The sequence below is a fragment of the Bactrocera oleae genome, chromosome 5, assembly GCF_042242935.1.
Source record: "Bactrocera oleae isolate idBacOlea1 chromosome 5, idBacOlea1, whole genome shotgun sequence".
Lineage (NCBI taxonomy): Eukaryota > Metazoa > Arthropoda > Insecta > Diptera > Tephritidae > Bactrocera > Bactrocera oleae.
The window spans coordinates 39,792,407-39,817,367 of NC_091539.1; the positions used below are offsets into that span (position 1 = coordinate 39,792,407).

The window sequence follows — 24,961 nt, forward strand, 5'->3', positions numbered from 1 at the left end:
CAATCTGTAATGTAAAAGATTTTATCAGAAACGATTCGAAAGGTTTGGCCCTTTTTAATGAAAATAAAAAAATGTACATGTTAATTTTTTTTTTTTTTTGGAAACTTTAAGTGCTCAGCGAAACCTTTTAAAATAAGGTTACAAATCCCAAAGTGCAGAAAAATATTCTCTTCGCTATATATGTATTTGTAACCCATAAGTCAACAGGTTAGTTTTTAGATCACCCTAATATACAATTGTATAGTAAATATATTTAATCATTAAAAATATCATTATCTCTTTTTACTAGCATTTTTCTTAAATTCTTATCCCCACTTTTGTCATTTTATTCAATTCTCGTTTTACCAAATCTCTTCATATGTTAGCTTTAGCTCGCAGACATTACTAAAATAAAATTTCCTCCTCAAGGTTGATTGCCTTTACTGTGTCGTAAATATCTGTCTAGGCATCGTAATGTTATTTTGCTCTCATATTTACATATGTACTTTGACGTGTATGTAATATAAAGAGTATATACTAGCAGATATAAAATATATATGCCTTCAATTGCACATGGTCAGACGTGACCAAATGCAAACACAGACTTTCACTTTTATTGACTTTCATACAAACTGTCGCATATGCATACATTCACTGTCATCATGTAATTTAATTAGCAAGAAGCTGACATAAAATCCGCAGACAAATTAATGAAATAAAAAATTTACTACACACTTTGATAAGCACAATTATTTTATAGAAACTGCCAACAGCTGCTAGCCAAGCAGGTTCGAGGTGGAAATAAAATGGAAATGATGCACTCGTAGATAAAATATATAGTCCTAAAATGACAAATCATATGAATTTCATGTAATTAAAACATCCAGGTTTTAAATTCAAGCGAATATTAAATTTCTACTTTTTTTTAATTTTTACTGTGTTAAGCATTTTCTTTTAAAATGAAAAACTGGCCGCAATAAACTAAACATTACAAAAGTATTTATGCCATGCACTGTCTACTATTCGTTTACCATCATTTGGCATCGGTATTTGGCTGCATCGCTTGGAACTGTCAACATTGACATCACATTGTGCCAAGTTTTTTCTTCAACGAAGCCAGATTTTTCGAGTTTATTTGTTATTACTTAAATAGTTAAATCTCTACTTTTTATGATTACCATTTGATGTTTGTATAATACTCTTCAAAAATAAATATTTACATTAACTCTAAAAAGTTTTTGACTTCCACGCCAAATATTCGAAAAAATTGGAAAATAAATTTCAAAAAAGTTATAAAAATTATAAAAATATTATATTGTTTATTATTAGTAAACTGCGGGGACCCTATAAAATATGTTTATATATCAGCGTGACGAGCTGAGTCGACTTAGCCATGTCTGTCTATCTGCCTTCTGTATGTCTGTATATACGCAAACTACTTGTAGTACCTCAGTTTTTGAGATAACGATCTGAAATTCTACACCTTTCCTTTTCTCCCCAAGATCTCATTGTCGGAACCGCCGATAACGGACCGCTATACGATAGCTGCCATACTAACTGAACACTCAAAATCAAGTTCTTGTATTAAAAACTTTTTTATTTGATATATATTTATAATTTGTTACAAAAATCTAAATTTTATAAATGAATATGTACTCATAAATTTTATTGAATTAAGTATAACACACTGCGTACCAGTTAAAAAACCAATAATACAAGTATGTTAAACTGTCCGAAACGAAAATATTTTGTCGAACATTATAATCGATTGACTTATAGAGGCAGCTATTTTGCCACATAATCATAACCTTAGCTTTTTTCCAGTGCATTTGGTTTATCAGACTTACTTTGGACTCAGTGCTAAATCCCGAAGCTCTATTGCCTTGCGTGACTCGTGAAATTTCGCTTATATGCAGATTACGTCCCTCACATCGATTAGAAGAGAGAACGCTAATCGTTCGATTTATTGTTAAATAGCAAAAGGGTCATGACAATAATTTATGTAAAAGTATATTTTCTATAGCTTTTTTAGCCTAGTTAAAAAGTATTCATAATTGCTATTGGTGTTTATAATTGTGAGAAATAGAAAAGATTTGATAAACAAATTTCAATCGAAGATATTTTTGGAAATTTTCATTTAAAACAAGACAACTGTAGTAAATAAAGGATTGAAAAAAAGTCAGTATGGCTTGCTTAATTCTATATATATTAAATACAAGCTTATTTATAAAAATTCAATGCCAATAAATCAAGTAGAAAATTAGAAATGTGCTGTGCAAAATGATAACAGCAGTGGCAAAATTATATGAATTTTTCATTTACAACAATATGTGATAGTAAAAGAGATATTTTAATTTGCACTTAAACATAAAAAGAGTATATATTTTGAAGATTTCAGCGAACTTAGTACAAATACGAATTCATATACAGTGATGGATTATAATTAAGTCGCTCGCATGTCCAGTTTGTTTATAGTACGGAAGATATATAGATTTTACAAAAATTAAATTTTTGTTTATTTTCGTAATAACAATTTTATAGGCTTATCTTCATAAGTTTATTAACTGCTTTGATATGATACGCTGCACGCTTTTACGTTGTCTCAAACCACTATCAGCTATAATAATAACATATATCATAGCAACAAGATTTATTATTATTTTAGGTGTTAATTAATATGATATACCATTTCATAGAAAATGCATCTCTATGCAGTCAAGATGTTTAAAGTTATACATACATATTTTTCAAAATTACTTATACAAAACGGTATTTTAATGACTAGTATTAAAAGCAATTTACTTTCCACTCGAATACACATTACCACATACATTTATTTACAAATTATTGTCATACAACTGAGTAGATTTAAAGTCAGGTATTGACTTACACAATAAACCAAGTAAAGGTGGCATCAAACAAAAGTATTCAGTGAATCGTCCTTAAATAAATTATTTTGTTATACAAGTCGGGCATATGTTATAACCTCAAATATACATATATGCGGCTAATTATCTTTTAATGTGGATAACGGAGCAGACAACTTGATTGCTGACTAATAACTGTGGGTATCAAATTACTTAGTACAGAGTAATTTGTTACGAATAAATGGCAATTTATATTACACTTGACAAATGTAATAATTTGTTGAACGAAATGCGTTATAGTTATTTGCTTTATATATACATATTTGTATATATATAAACATAATGTAAATATTTAAGGCATATAATTAAATTATATTATATAATAATTTAACGGTTAAGCAAATAGCTTACAGAGCACAAAGGTTTTCCGAAAGAGAACAACAAACACTGCCAATATAATATTATATACACAGACACTTTAAGGTAATAATCACTACCATTAAATGGTAATAAGAAAATCGCTTAAATTTTACTGGCCTGCCTGAAGAATCAACCTAAGGGAGTTGTAATTGTAAATAAGGGGTACGAGATAAGCACTTTACCCCAAAGTCAGCGCATAAATATATATTTTATAGCCTGAAATTATTGGTAAATACAGCGAGTATATTGAAATGCTTTTCAATTGAATTATTATGTTTGCTTTTATTGACTTTATTGCGCACACAATGACCTTTGATGGTGTGGTAAGTGTGGTGTGGCATGTGGCACATTAACAAACAATTACGCGTACACTTATGAGCCTTCAAAGGCGAGCCTTGCTGAATGCCACACAAAGTTTTGAAGCCAATAACAGGTGGCACCGCCGCCGTAAGCCCAACATGGCTATTTAGTGGTCAAAAAGTAAACGGCGACTATCATCAGCCACATAAAGGGAGCATTGTCTGGTACTTATATATATGAGTGTATGAAGGTAGATGTGAATTATATGCAAACGTAAGCAAATCTATGTACTACTCGATGTACCCACAGTTGTGGTTCAGGGCGTATACGTTATGCTTGAAGTGACTAAATGGCTGCTGGAGTATATTAACATTGGTAGATTGGTATTTCGTCGTTTTATTGGATTTATGAAGTTCCACATTTTAACTCTGAATTTCTCGATTCTTTTTAGACAAAAACGAGCTGTAATAAACTTAAAACTAATGCTCATATTTCCAACGCATAACAAAATGTTTGAAGTTTAAGGCAAGTGGTAATGACAATATAGAGCACATTGGTAAATAAACAAGATTGCTTGCCAAAAAAATAAACTGATTAATGAGACAAAACATATTTTAAATGAGCAATTATTAAGTTTGCTGCTCATGAAGACACAATTTTTTTAACCATAATTAAAAGGCATATGCGACATCAACCGGCTTACAGAATTTCGGAAGTGTCTTTTTCTGAGCCTACCTACACTAAAGAAATGGAAAGTTCACATAACTAAAATAATAACTATCATTGTAAGAAGAAAAAAAAATTGATAAATTATAGTAGGAAAAAATGTTCAGGCCTAAGGCATTACATATATGTATGAAATAAATTTTAGAATATATGAAAATTATTATATACATATTTTTTAAAAATACGGCATTGAAATTAAGCTCTAGGAGGGCATGGAATTCGTTATATAATATAGTAACCCATGCGTAACCGTACCGCATCCATTAAAAATTAAAAGAAAAGAATGAAGAAACGCGGCTATATTGGTAATATAAGACAGTAAACGAATATGAAAAAATAGGTAGCATAGCCGTATAGACCGAATGATAATTGGAAATTTTAATATTTAAATTATAATTATTTGTCTTCTACCCGTATTATCGCAATAACAAAAAATATTAAAAACAAAAAAAAAACTATAACTTCGGTTGCACCGAAGCTATAATACCCTGCACAAATACAAAGGCTTCTTACAAGTACTTGATTCCGATCGTTCAGTTTGTATGGCAGCTATATGATATAGTGATCCGAGCTTCACAATTTCTTCGGAAATTACATTGTTGCTTAGAAAATAACTCATGCCAAATTTCGTAAAGATATGACGTCAAATAAAAAAGTTTCCCATACAAATACTTGATTCACTTTGTATGACAGCTATATGCTGTAGTGGTCCGATATCGGCCATTCCGACAAATGAGCAGTTTCTTAGTGAGAAAAGGACAGGTGCAAAGTTTCAGATCGATAACTTGAAAACTGAAGGACTAGTTTGTATACATACAGACAGACGGACATACAGACGAACATGGCTAAATCAACTCAGCTCATCATGCTGATCATTTATGTATATATTTTATAGGGTCTCCGACATTTCCTTCTGGGTGTTACAAACTTTGTGGCAAACTTAATATACCCTCTTCAAGGTATAACAAAGTGAAAAAAAATTTGATAATAATAAACAAATAATAACTACCATAAAGTTTTATTAAAAATAAATCTACTTAAAAACCCACCGAATTTGCACATAAACGCCACAAAAGCCGCAGACAAAGAAACGGAAGAAAGTCAGCTGCGTGTCGAACTGGCAGCAAGAAAGCATTTCAAACGCGGAACGGTGTAAAGTATGGACTTTAAAAGCTGGTCAACAATACCCATAATATAAAATAGAAGAAAAATTGCGTTTCTTTTGAATTTAATTTTTTTCGTCGCAACCAAGTGCATTTCTTAATTAATTATTAAGCATTTGTTAAGCTGTCACAGAGTTTGACGAGCAGCAAAAAGAAAAACAACAACAGCGGCAGCTATGGAAATAAAAGGCCGCAACTGCTGTGGCGGCAGTGGCACTTAAGCCACCACTTGATTGCGGGTTTTCATACAGGAAATGAATTACGATTGAGGCAGACTGGGTATGGCAACAGTTGAATACTCAATTGGGTGGGTGGATCGGCAAGCGGACGGAAGGAAGTGGGTTAAAGCGAAAAATAAAACAATATGCGTAGCTCAGTGGCAAGCTACACCACGCAGCGTTTTTTTTTCGCCATGACAGCGTTGCTTTGCCGAAGTAGCTCCATAAAGGAGTGACTTTCAAATTTTGTGGGCGAGGGCATGGCATGTAGGCGTTTACAGTTTGTCGGCAGAGAAAGTTAAGTGAGTTAGTCCATTTCAAATTTGGTTGCATAACAAAAACAAAAATCGTAAAAACAAACGAAACAATATTTCCATTCTAACTTAAGCAAATCCACTGTTACCGGGTCACAGCCATACTACAATTGTATAACTAAGTGAAGTTGGAGCGGAAAAATTATGCTGGGTAGAAAATGTTGAAAAATACGCCAAAAAATATGGCAAACGCAAATTTTTCTCATTTCTTTGCTTTGTTTCCGTTTTCAAAACTTTTTTCGTTTTATTTTTGACTGGTTACCTTTTGTTTTGCTTTATTTTTATTTTTGAATAAATCACACGAATGACTGGGAATGAAAGCGAATTGTATGTCGCACCGATGAAGGCAACAAAGTAAATCAGAACGCTGTGAAAACTTTGCGAAATCAACAGTGACACCCGCAAGCCATAAAAGTACCACAAAATTAAACTTCTCATATTAATTGCAAAGTTTAGTGAGTAATTAGAGAAGTGAATGCTACTAAATCGCATATGCATGAGTTTGTCGCAAACAAGTTTTGATTTATTTATTATGGTTTTTTTTTTTGTTTTCTTTTACTACAAATAATTTTTATTAGTACTATTTTTTTTCGAAAAGTTGTTTTAAATGGAAAATAAAAATCTCTTAATAAAGAATGATCGTTCGTTCGAAATATATACCAACGTTAGCTGTCATACCTAATTTACAGTAAGATATTAAATACTAACATATAAATTTACAAAATGTGTTCTAGTTTTTATGTACAGATAATTTATACTTTAAAGAACTCAGTTATTTTTTGTATGTAGTGAATTGCTAAAAATGTACCAGTGGGAAATTTGAAAAAATTATTATCTTATATTTTTTGCATATTTTGACAGTCTTTCAAAATATCATACTAAAATTTTAAATAAAAATTTCAAATATTTTTAAGTTACAGCCTTTTAGTTCATCCTTTTACATTTTATCTATGTATAGACGTGTTCTTCTCGAAACAGAATTTTTCGAATTTGCTGCAGTAATTGTCTCCGAGTAATGTTCCGATCACAATAAAATATTTTACACGTTTTGGTCTCCATATCATGGCTTATTAGTTTTTTGATCTAATCAAAAATAGAATTTTTGCAGACTAGAAACTATCAATATTTTGGGTAAAACTCAAATTTCTTTTTAAGAGGTTTTGTCAACTTTTCATCGATGGAAAGGGCCAGTAGAGCGCCGCCGGAGATCGCATATAACTCCAAAAGTATTTAAACTTTTTCTTCAAAAATTGATTGTATATTCTGAAAATATCTAAAAAGCAGCAAAAAAAGTTATCCAGTTGAATTTAGTACCAAAGATAATTAAGTACCTCAATAAAGTGGTATTAAAATTTGATACTTGTATTAATCTAGTATTTTTTATTTAAACAAGTTGTTCGTTCGATTCACAATTCTTCAAAGTTTGGCTAGCTAATAATAATAAAAAATACTACCTTCTTTGTGAACGCAATTAAGTCTTTCTGCCATCGCCCATTTGCCAAAATGAAACCGTTCCAGAGTAATTACAGCATTCTCCAACATATACTGTAAAAAATATATCCTACACAAGACTAATTTCTTCCCAAATTGTAAAGTGCTTCAAAAATAAATTATAACTTTTGTAATATTAAAACAATTTTGGCTTCAATTATGACTCGATCAGAAAATTATTATTTTCAAGAAATTTATAACCAAGAAATTTCAACCGTCTTCATTGGTTACATTATATCCGTCAATGAAATGGAAATAATGCGTACCCCACTTAATAAAGTTTAATGAAGAAATAGACCGCTAAGTAAACTCTTTAATAAATATATATACATAATTGTTACGCCTTGAAAATATTTGTTCTAACGTGTACGTGACTAATATAAAATGAAAATATATTTACAGTCTAATATCGCCGTTTTTAAACCTGTGAAAAATTGAACAGCAATAATGAAAATATTTTGACACTATAATTACACTACTAATACAAATATATCTGGTATAATATTACATACACTATTAAATTTAGTAACAACATTTTTTTGTTGTTCCATAGAAATGTTTTGTTTGCTTTAATAAAGCTCTCGATCCTAATAAGATAATCCGCATAACAAAAGCTAGGTACAAGAATTCAAAATAGGCAGTGCTACTACTGGAGTACGGTTTCCTCCTCTTCTCTTCACTATCGTCCTAGATTACGCCATGAGCATCATTACCCTACACAAGAAAACAGGCAGCAGCTCTCACACGACAACTCGAGGATTCGAACTTCATATATTATAGTTGCCTACTATCGCATTAACGCTCCAACATGCAAAAAAAATCAATAAACTTTTTGAGCTGGCACGCACTTTCATGCGTGAAAGTCAATTGCTCCAGCGGTGTTAAATAAAAATTTACAATCATTCAATGAAGCTCGTCGATAGCTTCTGCTACAGCTGACAAAAGAGCGGAAGCGGTTGGCATCCATCACCCAAGGCGAGAGCGGCCTTTGGACGAAAGCATAAACCTTAGAGTATTTTTCGCATACGTGGATTTGACGCTATTGTATGGAAACGGAACATAACTGATCTTGAACCCCACCACTCGGAGGCTTCAAGCACTCATCAGCAAATGCCACGAATCATCCGCAAAATATTTTGCCCAAAAATATAAGCAGTCAAATGCTATACAGTTTGGCGAAAGTGGAAACTACACTGCAGAAAATAGAAAACAGTCGCCTGACTGTAATTCCCAAACAAGCAGAAGTTGAAGCCGACCAGCGCTCAATTGTTTGAGATGGCCCATGCTCCAGAATGGAGTAAATAAAAAAAGAAATTACAGCAATTTGTTCAATTAATGATGTTGCTTATTTAACGGTTTAGTGTAACAAGAAACATTGTATATTTAAAAAATAAAATATGGAAAATTTCAATTATTTATTTATTTGTTTTCATTAATGTTGTCGCTTTTAAAAAGGTCCCTATTCGACATTGTGCATTTAAGCCAGCGCTTGTTCCCATGTATATTGACTATGCTTCAGATAGGGAAGCTAAAAAAAATTTCATTCTTCGAAAACAATCAAAAATGTTAAGTAGTAAAACCTCGACTTTAAATCTATTGGAAAACACGCTTTCATTGTGAAAACCACAAAAACACTAAAAATTTAAAATATCACCCTAAGCAAGAGCTGAGAAATTATTTTTTATCCTTTAGAATAAAATGTCCTAATAGTTCACTTCTCAACTGAATACACAAATATTTTAATATTTTTAGCAAATAGACAAATATTTGCATATTTCCAAGCAAATATACCTTGCAAGTCTGACATTTTAAAAATCCTGTCAAACTCTGCAATAAAAATGTTTTTCCAGCTGCTGCAGGTAAATAAACAGCATTGTTTACTTATGTATATTTTGAGAAACTGTCGAGATGCCAGCCGAAAATGTGCTTGTATGCATGTCTGCAAGGATGCCATGTAAACACACTTATATATAAAAATATATATATATATTGTGAATTAAAATTTTATATTTGTCAATCAAGCGGCTGACAAAGAGACATTTCATTTTTCACCGAAAAATACGGCATAAATTAATGGTCAACTATGGAAAGTTACGGCAAATAGCAATAAACCAGTTCATATAATATATATCAATACATATATTTGCTGAACTGATATGCTTCGTTAAACGCTAAATCTATCATATATACAAATGCATAGCAAATAAATAACTTATTGCCGCAAAGATAGGCATATTTAGACACATACAAGAGCATTAATAGTCAATTCGGTATATTAAATTATACTTACTACTTGAATTTCATAAATATTGCTAAAAACAATTGCAAAGAGCATGTTCTATATTTTTTGTTGTAATTTATATTTTTGTAAAAGAAATTAGACATATTTCTAGCAACTCTGCAAAATTCATAGTATACATCTAGGCGCTGATGCAAGTAATTAAAATATTGTATTTGTTTAGTATTTCTAATAAATAAATAACAAAAAAAATTATTTCAGCAAATTATCCTCAGATATATGACAGGCGTTTTAATCTAAATGTATTGACATATTTTGTATTTATTTAATTTCCGTCATTTTTGTTACTCATTACAATCTACTACAGGCTAAATTAATAAACATTTATTTACAGTCTGCTTTTAACGCAAATACAATACCTCTTGAGAGTGAGTTAACAAGTTGAACATGTTGGTAATAGTAATAAATTATGAAATTAAAAAATATACTTATATAATTATATATTTAGTAATATATCTAAATTACAAGCATATACTCATATATTTAATAAAAATTCGTAAAAGAGGAATTACTTCCAGTTTGACAAATATTTTTGAATATTTTTAGAATATTAAAACTCTTCAATCGCTTTCTAACTTCCTTGTCAAGATTTCATTTTTTTCGTCTACTAAACTAAAATAAACATTTGTGTATATTATTTGACAGCAATTTTACCAATTTTTTTTCATATATACATAAAGAAAATAATTCGTAATTTCGGACATATTATTAGTTATTCCAGCTAGGTTAATTAATATACTTTGTACAACATGTGCACTTGGCAAACATTTTTTCAAATAGTCTTCAGCAGTTGAAGATTAATTCTCTTTCTAATAGAATGGTAGATTTTACGCTTTTCTTTAGTACTTCATCACACAACGTTCCCCTCAAATGTTATGTTTAAAACTACCTCAAGCGCAATAACTGTCACATACAAAACATCTTATGCAATAAATTTAACCGCAGAGCTATATACTCGTATGCATCGGTAGAAAAAATGTAAAAACGATAACATTGGTTGCACCGAAGCCATAATACAATTCACGAATAAAAAAGTTTTTCACCAAGGAGTTGATTTTGATCGTTCAGTTTATACAGCAGCTATATGCAATAATGACGGATATGGCTTAATCAACTCAGCTTCTCACGCTGATCATTTATATACACAATTTGAGGATGGGCAATATCAAACAACAATAATTTACAGCTTAGCATCGCTCGTCTAAATCAGATATCGAATATGAGTACCTCTGTGCCTATGGCTGACTTTTTCAGAAAATATGGATCAATCTTTACTAAATCCGTAAGAGCATCTTTCATAACTACATATTATAATGTACACTCTTGCCAAAAATGGTTAAAATCGGGTTGATACTCCACATAGCCCCCATATACCCTATATAAAAATATTCGAGCTTTCGGTTGGTTTTATACATTTCTATCGGTCCATATAATAATTCTGAAAATTTGTGCCACCATATACCTAATATTATATGTATACTAAAATGGGTCCCTTATACGTATTATATTAAATTTTTCCCTATGATCGAGATTACAAGCTAGAATATTTCAATTAGCATTATGTCATTGAACAGTAAGAAAAACATTTCCACCGCACTAATATGATGAATAAAATTATTTGATGTAGTTAGACTGTTTATATATATCTCGACCTGAAGCATATTATACTAATGATAATATGTAAGTCTATACCTATCTTCGTTGATGATTAGCTTTTATGCTGCTGCGAGATCCTCCTGGTCTAGAGTAGAACGAAATAGATCCACTGAACTACCTGCTATTAGCGAGGTACATCTTGCCGCAGTCGTAGACGTTTTTCTGGGTACTGTACGAGCATGGAGGAAGGTGATAATAAATTTGTGTTAGACTGAAAAAAATGTTGCCGAATTATGAGGTGGTTTATGATCCCAATGATCAAGGGAGATTTCTGTTGGCATTCGTAACAGGATCCCCTATTAATCTAACCTAACCTAACCTTACCAACACTTGAAACGAGCTTATTCGCGTTCACAAAACGCATGAAAGTGTTTTTAGCTTAGTATTTTAAATTTCTTCTACCACAGAATTAAAAATTATAACAGGTATGCGCCGGAATGTACATTTTCTTTCGCAATTTTGTTTTGGATTAATCTTAGAGGTTAGTAGCACTAGGAAGAGAGTTCCTATACAAAAGTAAAAAGAGAATCTGCAGTTTTCCGCAAACTCCAACGCGGACAAAGATTTTTAGTGTATCTAAAGGTGTTTTTTATGTGACAAATATTTTATTATTAAATAAAATGTCTGGCAATAAATTTTTACGTACTATATAAAAAAATGAAGATATATCAACAAATGTTGTGAGTTCAAGAAACATACAAATGAGCAAATAAAAAATATTTCTTTTGTGTTTAAAAGATAACAATAAAATTGATAAGCTACGACAATGTGATTGTAAAAGTACAAGCAAAATAAAGCAAAAATAGAATACAACGTTATAAACAAAAAGAAAGTGGCTTTAAGAGCAGATGTTCAGCATGAGCATACTATTTGATGGCACTAAAATACACGCCAAAGCGACACGAAGCTAAAGGTGTAAAACTTGAATGACCATCAAAAAGGTTATGACACATAAAGTGTGAACACGACTGTAAGCCCGTGTGTGTGTGTGAGTGAAGGGATGTGTGAGGGCGCATTTCTTTCAATTTCTCGGCAACTAAAAAATATTTACAGCTGGTCTGCTGACTTGAGGGTTGAGACTTATTTGACAGCAGTAAACACACACTTGAGCTGAATTTGCGGGAATTCATGCATTTAAGGGCACAACTTATAGGACGATGGAAAGTAAAAAAACTTTTTTTTTCTTAAAAAATAAGTACAACACTAACTTACCTGCTAAATTTGTTCGCCGCTAAGTAAATATATTTTATTCGCACATAAATTCAATGTCACAAATGCCGGTAATATGCATGCAGTTTTGTCGCATTGCTGCTGGGGCACCAAATCCGATGGAGAAATAAATTCGCGTAACCTTGCAAATTTTACGAGCTACGAATATGAAATCCTTATTTACAGTCGCCAGATGATGTCCTTCACGTATGTGTCCTGCACGTTCTCGACAATAATCAGCCACACAAACGGCGTTAGGCGAAAAGCAAAAGTCCAAAAATCATCGGTACGCTTGACAGACTTACTTTTTGCATATAAATTGTATACTTTAGAGGGTAGAAATGTACACTTCCACACTTATTGGATTTTTACGTGATATCTAAGGGGTCATAAAAATCTTCACACTTCGCAATTTTTCACAATTTGTTGCCACAATAAAATTTCGCCCACGAATTGAAAAATTTACATACGCATATTTCAACACTTTACAAATTTTACAATGTTCAATTTGATTACATTCAAGTAAAATGAATTGCTTTATGCGCCTACAGACACACTACACACATACCAACACGTCGGCAAGTAGTGCGTTACGTATACGCCCCAGCACCTCGCTATTGGTGAAGTTGACTTTTCGCTTGACTGCAAGTCAGCTAGACAGTGGGTGCTGTTACTTAGTCGGCAGCCGACATGACATATCAGTTACAAACTGCTGGCATTAGGTTCGCTATGCACGAAAGTTTCGGTTACGCGCCAACAAGTATGCAACGTAAATATGCGCAAAACCACTTTTACTCACAGCAACTTTTCACTTTTATTTTCAGTTTTCTTTATTTTTTATTATTTTTGGTGTTTTAGTACCTTTTTCCACGTCTACAGATGTGACAAACGCACACGCCAAATGCGAAACTGAGTTTTTTTTTTTTTGGTTTGCTTCTGACCGACTTTCTAGCACATTCACAACTCACTTAACTTAACTTTTAGACGCAAAGTTTTGCCATACGATGCCTGCGCACGGAAAAGGTATCTAATATGGAATGTGAAATGGTAATTTGTTGCCACTCAAAACCAGCACTCAAGCGTTAGAGTTTTTCTTTGCACTTTGCATATCTCGCAGCGCCTGGAAATATGTTACGTTTTTCAAGCTTTCAATTTCTGTTACTTTTTTCGTTTTTACACACAAATATTTCGGGTTTGTTACAGCGCCTACAAATGTATTTTTTTCTGTTGTTTTTTTATATTTAGTTCAAGCACAGATTTGCTGCCTACGTCAAAGTTTGTAGAGCACTCAAAGTGAAAGCGAAGCTGGCATAATTTAAGGCGCAAATACTTGACAAAAACTTGTTAACTTGATATGAAAATGTAAATACGAGTAAGTACTTCAATTACTCAGTAGTTGTGCCGACATTTGACAAATGCGTACGCTTTTGGTGTTTTCAAAGTGCCAAAGTGCCGAAAAGTATGCTAGATTTATGAGAAATATGTGAAAAGTTTAACTTTAATGTTTTGTAGCTGTCACTTAGCTAATTTGCGTGTATTGTGCGTTTATGACATAAACTCAAGACTGCTGGGTTAACGTGACTCATAACTTTGGTATCTTTAGCATACCTTTAGGCGGTTTATTAAGTCAGTAAATGCTGTTTTCATATCGTATATTATTTTTTATTTTGACACAGAAATATGCTTGCACAATTGTTTTGTATTGAAGGCCTTATGCTTTAATTACTTTCCTATTTTTCTCAGCGCTGAAAAGTATGTTATCCCTAACAATCGCACATTTGGCATGCTACATTAATGTAAGAAATCATTTATTTAATTGATAAGCTCATAAACTGTATATGCTTTCGAATTGAATTGTGTCCATCAATTTAACTTGTTTGCTGCTAGCAACAGTTGTCTTGTTGCGCCTAAATGTATGCTATCACAAAGTAAAAAATATTGTGACGGTCCCATATAACTTCGGTTTCCTTATTTTAATGTTTACTATATTCATTATAATTTAGTTTAATCATGTTCAATAAGTTTGTACTTTATGCTTTGAAATGGCATGCCATTCATTGAATTATTGTATGCTTTTAGGCGCAATATATTTTGTTGAAAATTTCTCTATTAGTTCATTTTATTTTTGGTTTTTTGCAAAACTGCCTTATCACCACTTCATTTCTGATGAAAGCTGCTAAAGTTATGATTTATTATTATAAAATTGCCACCGCCTAGTAGTAGACTTGAAATTAAGCTTAGTTGGCTATATTCATAACCTTCACCCTTACTTTCACTATTTTTGAATTTTTTTGTTTAAAATATTTATAGCACTCAAAATTAACCCTCAGCTGGGCAATCCGTTAGGCCAATTGTTACTGCAATTATTGTCGAACGTAAGTCTATGCACAAACACACGCAAAAACCTTTTGACATTAACCGGGGTCAGGTATGCTTTACGCGCACTTATTTGGTGCGTTTTCTGCCAGCTTGCTAAAGTGGCAGCACGACACGACTGAGGCTGTAGCAATATCGTTTGCGAACGCTTGCGACTTCAGCACTGCGACCGAGACTTCCAACTGACCGACTTTCGTCTTAAATTAAGCCTCTTCGTGCGAACGTGCATACATATTTGCTGGTGCCGCCGACGCAACGTTGTACTGACACACCGACACACTGCACTTTTCGACAGCAAAAACAATAATAACAAAGGCGACGTTGACTTTTCACCGACTTAATCGACACGCTTTCGTTTCGCGATGTTGAAATGCCAGCCAGCTAGCAGCAAGCAAGTGGTAGCCTGATTTTCTAATGCACACACCTTTTAAAGTTGTACTTGATTTTTAGTTTTACTTAATTTTTTTTTTATACAAATGCTGGTTATGCAATGCATTATCCCTGCATGGATTGTTTAAGTGAGCTTTCAAATACTTGGCAAAAATAATTATTTGCTATTTATTTCGTTCAGTACTAAACCTATTTTTCCTAACGGTCACTAGCTCAACCAACCGCAGATTATAAAATGATATCGTTCGCTTGATAGCAAAACGAGCTATTTTTGCGTTGAAAAAGCGTACATTAGAATTCACCGTTACCACTACCGTTGGTATCCTTAACGAAACTAACCGAGCGCATAGCATTAGTAACATCCTTACAAAAACTCGGCCAATACTTTCCTACTTGTCTACGCCGCCGCCGAATAAGCGACACGCGACTGTAGAACGAAGCCAAAAACGAGCGTTGTACGGCTAGTATGCACACCTCTTGCAGCGTTCGTGTAGCGAAATCCACCCGCCACAATTTGCCTGCGTATCAAGCACACGGCTGTGGAGATGACAAAATTGTGACAGTAATTGCTTTTGTCTCTAACGGTTAAAAGGATAATATGCACTGTGAGAGAAAATACGTGAGCGCGCGAGCGTAGGTGAGCTTCAAGTGTTGAGAGCGCATGCGTTAGATCGCATCTATGCTCAACCGAGAGCATAGATTTGCTATAAATCTGCTCCCGTTCTCGCAACAGTTGCGCTCTTGTGGAACGTAAGTGGCACACAAGTGCTTTTCAATACAACTCAGTGCGCAACGAAGTGGTGTTGGAACTGCGTACACGTTAGGAATTAAAACGTCATTTGATGCATCGATGCTGCTGTTCAAGCTGAAATATGAACAATTTAAGCACACTGCACCACAGCGCAAGTTCAAGGAAAGCCTCACGCCTTTTATGAATGAAAGTTATGCAGTGAATGTTCAGCTGTTGGTGTTCTGGTTCCATATTGTCTCTTCAGGGTGTATTGTGTTCAATTTTCGTACTTTTTTTACTGCCAATTTAAACGCTTTTGACCTAACACAATTCCTACACTTAAGACTTCCCAAATTGATAGATTTATTGGTATTTATTGCCATTTATAAAAAATATATACAATTATGAAATGTCCCGTTCCCATAACAGTCGACTCAACGTAATCGAAATAGACCTTTTTTTATACGGCCAAGAACTTGTGCGACTGTGAAACTCTGCTGGCCTAGAGGAAAACGTAAGAGGTTCTCCGAACTACTAGTTGTGTTTTGCTTTATTACGTATACTTTTAGGTCTTATGACCACCAAAAAATACTTAGGTATGCGAAAATTTTGTGCAACCTTTTTCTGTTCCCAAAGAAGAGTCCCGGAAAATTAATTGCTGAGGCTTGACCTGTTTTGTAAGAAAAGTCCAATTGCAGTACAAAAATAGAATCGAATAGTTGGAGGATCGCTATAATCTAATATATCGCTTATTGCCGTTATTATATATGGCTTTCCTGCTATCCAGGCTGTGAAATTTACTGTTTGTGGCTCTTTATTCAGTAGGTTATCGAACTTTTAGTAATTTTCAAGATAACCGTTACATGGGGAGTGGGCGTGATTATTATTATTTGATTTACACCATTTTCACAGTGTCTAAATAAATGCTAAAAAAACTTCTTCTCAGCGAGTTTGGTAGAGATAGCTTCAATAATTTGGGAGATACCTATGTACATTTAACCATTTAGAGGGTGGGGCCACGCCCACTTCTAAAATAAGTTTAGCCCACAAGTTCTTGCACGGACAGACGGATGGACGGATGGACAGGCCATCACCCGGATTTCAACTCGTCTCGTTACCCTGATAATTCATATATACATTAGGGTGGAGGGAGAAAACATTTTTTTTGCTTAGCCTGACGGTAAAATTTGTATATTATATAAAAAGGAAATTTTCGGACAAAAATAAAACACAAATTTTTTAACATCTAGAGGCGGCGCACTCAGTTTTAAAGTAAATTTTCGAGCTAAAATTTTTATTTCATAATAAATTTTGATAAGTGTTCTAGAAGCTTTGGAGAGTCCTCTTTCTGGCCAATTAAAAGTTATCAACTTAAAAAAAATTTTTGTGGTCATTATTGGAGTTTTAAAAAAAGTCTTAACCGACAGCATACTTTCCTTAAGCGTTTAAATAAATTTTGAATCAAAAACCGTCACAGTCGGAAATTTTTCTATAAATGTAAGGAGTTTAAACCAAAAATAATTATTTCTTGTCCAAAAAAAATTTTAAATATGTTAAAAAAACAAACAAATTCCGCTCCACCCTAATATACATAACACTATAGCTATCTCGATTAGTTTAAAATGAAACAAACAACTCTTAGATGAATAAAACTATTATACTCTGTCCAACATATTGCTAGAGTATGATTAAAAGCTCATTCATATATCACATTTATGTTTATAACCAAAAAAGAACCAACCGGCTGTACAACAGATGTGTGTAGCATCAAGTAACAACTTTAACTAAAAATTTCATCAGTCAGTGGCCACCTGAGCTTGCCACACACAGATGCACATTGGAATCACAATAACGTTCACAGTTTGAATACCGCCTTTTACTGATTATCACACGCATACATGCTGCTGATTTCACTTTTTGTTGTGGCGCGTGCTAAGGGTCTTTAACTTTCCTGTTGCATTGAAAGTTATAGCGACATTTGAGGTTATGATTTATGCGGAAATAAAATGTGAATCAGCAGCAAGTTTTAAAAACATTTGGCGAAAAGTATATAAATTTCTAATTATTTGATTCATGCAACTGAGAAGAGCTCATATTTTCGTGTTAATTAGAGCTCAGTTCAATCAGCAAAAAATAGTGATATATATTGTTCTGATTTTTTAATGCAAGTTTACTAAGTTGGAGCAGATAAGTATCTTTCTTAGTGTTGACACATACTATATTTACTATACTGCTCTGGCTTTTCTAACTTCTATATTACAATATATAATATGTTATCGATAACACTAAGCATATTGCGGAAAACCCAAAAAATATATATTAAAACCTGACTTAATTTTACTTTTAGCTTTAGCCCCTCACACTAATGAAAGTAGTGTTCCGAAATATCATACTCAGACTATCATACTCGGGACTCAGATGCCCTTAATGTCAAAAATTATTATTATTATTATTATTTTTAACCAGCCCTAGGCTCGTTCGACTACACTTCTACCTGTCCGGTGATGACCCCGTCGCTTGTCAATTGCTCTTTGCAGCAATGAAAGTAAGAGATTTTCACAGAGAACGTTCCTAGGAAACCATAACCTTAAATCCGGTATGTAAAGAAAGTGTTATGCAATTGGTTACTAATCTCACGTCATATAACACGGTTGGTCGAAAAGGTGTTCGGAGAATTAAAACACTTAGTATTTGAAAAAATTGCCGACATATTACAATCCCCAAAAAAATTGCAGTTCTTCTCATTTTATGAGCAAGAACACACCAAATTTTTACATTCTTCTACACATTTATTACAAATCGAATCGCGAACAAAATATCTGCTTGATTATTTATTGGGAGGTGTCTTGTCAAATTCCGCTAGGACATTTATTTAAACGTTGTGATTACCGATAAAAGAACGCTTTTGTAGATTATCAAGAAAAAACCGGAAAAGCTGTTGCCGCTTTAATTTGTGGTACCCACGTGCTGAATTCGGTTGGAGTCGACTTGGCTGAATGCTGTCCACGAGCAATAAAATGTCGATCAAAAATGTTTCAATATTTTTAGTAGCAGAACACAAAGTTAGGAAATCCGTAAATACAAAATACCCAATTCATTTTACTCTCTTTCTAATACATGGCGGTCTGCTAGATACGATGCCCTCAAACCATTTGCGAAAAATCAGATTGATAAACGCTTTGATATAAGTTAAAAAAAACTCAACCTTACGACAGAAACTCTTATGGAATTTCTAAATATATAAACATATATGAAATTTGAATGCATTTTGAAGGCCTCCATAGAGTTAAAATCCTTCAGTCATTCATTGAAAGAAACTTGGTTCTTTAAGAGATCAATGCCACCATCGACGCTGAAGTTAGAAATATAGCAAGCCTTCTAATGGATTGGCACAGTCTGCCCGACCAATGGAAAGCAATTTATAATAAATGAAAAATTGCTGCAAAGAATTCAGAGCAATTCGAGACGATTTTAACATCAGCAAAAAAAAAACAACACGGAAACACGAAAATTGTAGTAAAGAATAAATTGAATTTAAAAGAAACCGTTCTCATTTCTATGGCCCTTCTTTGACTGAAAGAATATATATATCTGATATGTTATCCAATGAAGTTAGTCACATCAGACACGTTTACAGCCAAAAACGAAAATATACTGATGTCGATAACCATCAGCGCTCTATTATACGGGGCAGTGATATGTTCAGATATGTTAAAAAAGGGATAATCGGCGAAAGGTATTGGTCAGTGTGCAACACAGCGTAATCCTCAACTTACTGAACAATGTCAGGTGATGGAAGATTAGTTATAAACAGTAAGGTCCTAATTGACCTTGCATAGGAAAGGAAAAAGCTGAAAATAACAAGAGCCTAATTGAACAAATAAAGAAGGATACGTTAACAGCATGATAACGAAGAGGGAGAATGAGAGTCGCGGCAGATGAACGACCAGACTTATAAGAGATCTAAAATTATGGGCAAGTCGTAAATTTGGAGAAGTCGACTTCTGCATAACACAGCTGTTATTCGATAACGAATATTTCTAAAATTACCTACACAAAATGGGATAGATGACGAATGACGCTGAACACACATTTTTTAAATGTGTGCAATGGAAACGGGAACGCACCGCCGTAGAAGACCTGGTTGACCCAATAAACGCGGACAATTTAATCAGCGTCATGCTGGAAAGCAAATAATCCAGATCTGTCCGTCTGTACATACGCAAACTAGTCGCCACTCAAACTGACTGATCAAACCCCAGATAAAGGTATTTTTATATTTTATTTTTTTGAATTAAGAAATGCACCAGAAGTTAACATCTGATTTGTAATTATATTCTGAACAATTTCAACTTGTTGTAAATTTAATTCAATTCACTCTAATTTTCTAGTCAAATTTGAACACTCTAAAGACACATTAATTAATATAAACGAACCAGATTCACACAAGGAGAATATTATTTTTTCAATACATTCATTGGGACCATGAAATAAGCGTTAAGTACAATCGATACAATTAAGTTCTGAATAAAACATCAAATAACATCTACGACTTCTTTTTGCAGTAACGAATTCAATGAACCTAATTTTCTAGTACTTTTTCTACTAAATTAAGTCGTATGTCATGAATAGCACGTTCAATATTGACTTCTAAAGCTTGAAGAGAGTCTGCTTTATTGCCAAAGACCAAGGACTTCAAAAATCAAATAAATCCACAAGAATTTGTCTAATGATGTTAAATCACAACTTCTTGGACGTCATTCAATGTCACAATTTCTTGAAATTATCGAATCTCCAAATTTTTCTCGCAATAATTCGGTTGTTGCACTTGCTGTGTGGCACGTAGCCCCGTCTTGCTGGAATCAAATGTTGTAAATGGCAACTTCTTCCATTTGCAGCCATAAAAAGTTGGTTATCATCGATCTATACCACTCTCCATTGACAGTAACGGTGCACCAGCTTCATTTTGAAATAAGTATAGACCGATGACTCCACCAGACCGAAAACCACACCAAATGTCAATTCTGTGGATTTTCCTCTCACCAGAATCGACAGTTCTGTTACTACACCACTCGGATGAAAGTGATTTTCTTAAAAAAATCGTTATCGTTTTCAATTTGTTCCAAGGCAAACTCAATAAATTCACGACGTTTACGGTGGTCCAATATCTTCAGTTCTTAACTGAGAACAATTTTATACGAATGTAAGTCCAAGGCCTTGCTCAAAATCCGTCAGGTTGTAGTTTGAGACAGTCCCAATTCTTGAGAACGGCTTGGAATCGACAAATTGGGGTCTTCAGCAACCCGTGTCTAAACAATAATTTCATTACTTCAAGTAGTTCTTTGTCTTATTGGCGAATAGCGAGCACAGTTGAACGATTATACCGACCATAAAATGGCAAAAGCGCACTAAAAATTGCAATTGGAAAACGATTATTTTGATAATAAATAATGTATCTTTCCATGATGAAATTGTAAACATTAGTGAATACAATGAAAAAAATCACAGATCATGACATATTAGAAATGGTCGAAACGACACTTAGAAATCATATCATCCCTATTGGAAAACCCGATACTACCGTTCACCGTTGTAAGATAGAAGCTTTGCTAAGAATTGGGTTCTTCCGACCTTATTCGCCCTACTTAAGGGTTTCAAATTATGCTTCTCCTATACATCTCCATTACCAGTGCAATAAATGCAGAATGCAATCAGACAATATTGTTACTTTACAATTAAATAAACTGGTGTCAGCATGAAAGAGCAGCTAAGGTCAACGAACACAGTTTTGAGTTATAGCCAACTTAATTTTAATTTAAAGCTATTTCGTATATGAAAAATTAAACATTTGCGATGTGAGCCAAAAGAGTACTACGTATATTATATTAACTATATAGCTACTACTAACATAGTACTAATGTAACACCAACTTTGTCAACTTTTACTTTATTTAAGCTAGTCTTTCCCAACATTGAACCATTGATAAATATTATATCCAATATATTCTAAGGTTGAAGCACAGAAGTAACTAGAAGGGATCAAATCTGATATTATCTTAAGATAGATAAAGAAAGCTATAAAAACAGCAAAATTTATTATAAACATTTAAAAATGTCACGAAATCTGTGAACATATAACTCAAAAGTAAGAAATGCATGAACTTTACTTCTCTCCCGCCAACCGGAACCGGTCTACACAGAAGCTTCGTTAATATGTCCTGCGGTTGCAATTGAAACAGTCACACAATTCAGTTACGTAAAGATACCTGAAGAATGTAAAAGCATAAACACTGCAAATAACTACGGCAACAACAATACGGAGCAACTAAACAACTTTGTAAGTAACATGACAGTGAAGGGAAAATCTTTGAAAATCTGCTGGCTGCAATTGCACACCAAAGGACGATTGTCTTACAGCAATGTTGCAGTGTGGGCGAGATTTATACTGCTTCTTCTTCTTCTTTTTCTTCTCCATTTTGCTGGTTTTATATGCCACTGTCTTTTTGAGTGAATGTCGTGGCAGACGTTTACACATTTATGCAGACAAATATGAGTGTTAGCATTTATTTTGCGCACACACACACATTGACACATTCGCCCGTTGGTCTAGATTCTATGAGGGATCAGGCTTTTCCAGCTGAGCTCTAAGCTACCGGGGGGGTCGGCAGGTCGCGGATAGCCGGACGGCCTGTAGTAGCAGGTTAAGTGCGAAATAAGGAACAACGAATAAGCAATCCCCGACGAAGAGCGGCAGGAGTGGAGGATGCGGTATAAAAGCCAGCTAAGCCGATGAAACTCCTGCGACAGAGGCGAGCCGATACCGCCTCTATAAAATAGGTGTCCCCCTCACCATGCATAGGCATGGTGAGTAATACAAAAATCCAGGCGCGACGGACTCACAATGAGCGGCTTCCTGGTCAGCGTCTGTTCACCATGCTAGGTGCGGCTGTTAACATCACGCAACGCGACGCGCTAGGATCAAGTCCTAAACCGCGACACAAATGGCAAATGCCTGTTTAAACGGACCCCAGAGTCTGAGCCCAGTAAGACCCTGGTGAGACCCTACTGGAAATATTTATTTGGAAATGGATGATTTGGCGCTGACAGACGTGGTATTCGGCAACCTCAGTAAGCGGAGTGACATCTTGCTGAAATGGCTTGTCGGTTAATGCTACGGATGCCTTCCGTCCCCACTAAAACCCTGGCAAGGCCTCAGGGTACGTTCAATGCTTGCCGCCATTGAGTTGGTGCTGCAATTTTCGGTTGAGCATGCTCCCAATTAACGCTGATCTGGCACTGAACATAGGCACCCATAAGGACCTACGTCAACCCTTGCGTGACCTCCCTGCAATGCAAAGATAATCACGGGATCAACACAGCGATTGCACATAGCGAGCGGAGATAGCGGCCCTGAGGGGGGACCCACAAATATGAACAACTTAATAGAACCAAAACGCATCAATACCACAACGGAACTACAAAACGGACCTGAAAACGGAAACGAACACACGGCTTTTAGGAGAAGCTCAACTATAATGAGGACGCCTCCACCACATACTAGCTGCGAAAACAGTATACCTGTAAGCGTCGAGCAGGATACATTGGTAAATACGACACCTTTAGTAAGAAGAGAGGATATTGGAGGAAATATATCAGCTTTCTACCAACTTGGCGAACAAATTGGAAACCTCGTAGCCATGCTTGAGGATGGGAAACGACGATCCATCCACCAAGCCATGAGAGACACCATCGGACGGATAACCGCATTATATGAAGTAGCTGCCTCCGAACGAGCCAAACCTAAAGAATGTGAACTGAGGGAAAACATGTCACAAACCTCGCCATGGTTCATGATTGCGATGCAGGCCAAGAGAAAACTCGAGAATGATAAGGAAACCTCGAACAGCAAGAGACGACCCAATGTTGTCAAAAAGCCAGTAGCACAAACGCCTAACAATCGAACAACCTGCGAAAGTAAAGATATCGCCCCGCCACAAGTTCAAGAGCCAGAGTGGGTACTGGTCAGTAACAAAAGTAAGACCAAAAAAAGTAAGGCTGAACCTAAGAATACCGAACCAAAGGCCCCAAAACGGAAGGCCAAGCGCTCTGAAGCTTTAGTGATTGCAAAGACAAGCGACTCATCTTATGCAGATATGTTAAAAAAAATGAAGTCGGACCCCAGATTACAAGACCTCGGCGACAGCTTGAGCAAAACAAGAAGAACAGCGAAGGGTGAACTGTTGCTTAAACTTAAAGCTAATCCGAAGGAGTCATCCAGTAAACTTAGAGAGCGCACTTTAGAGGTCCTAAAAGATATAGCAGTAGTCAGAGTCCTAGGGCACGCGGTTACACTAGAGATCAGAGACTTGGACGAGGCAACATCAGTCGAGGAAGTCTGCAAGGCAATAAATGAGAAATTGCCCGATGTTGACAAAATAGAAAGCAGTGCCATTAAATCCATGCGTCGCCTCAAAGACGAAACACAAGTAGCACTTATTAGTCTTCCTGTAACAGTCTCGAATAAACTCCTTAGCGCAAACAAAATAAGGATAGGCTGGGTCAATTGTAGAATCCGAGAAGTCGCCAGACCAGTCCGCTGCTTCAAATGTCTCGAGTTTGGACATACACTACGCAATTGTAAAAGCACTAGAGATCTTACAGGCTCGTGTTTCCGATGCGGAGAGAAAGGTCACACCGCAAAAGGTTGTATTAAAGACCCTTTGTGTGTGCTATGCCCACAAGGTGGAAATAAGCACCCGACTGGTTGTTACACCTGCCCAGCATACAAAAAGGCTGTTGGAAAACCTCAGGCAAATGATTAGGT

At 34.6% G+C, this 24,961-nt stretch overlaps 1 protein-coding gene across 2 annotated transcripts in view; it reads right to left on the reverse strand.

Annotated features, from left to right (window-relative positions):
- dpr8 (defective proboscis extension response 8) overlaps positions 1 to 15,724 on the reverse strand; it is a 365,949-nt gene extending 350,225 nt beyond the window's left edge. For both annotated transcript variants that reach the window (XM_036366258.2, XM_070110386.1), the window contains exon 1: positions 12,646 to 15,724. The gene's annotated coding sequence lies outside the window, so the exon portion shown is untranslated. The remainder of the gene's footprint in view (positions 1 to 12,645) is intronic.
- Positions 15,725 to 24,961: the final 9,237 nt, after the last annotated feature.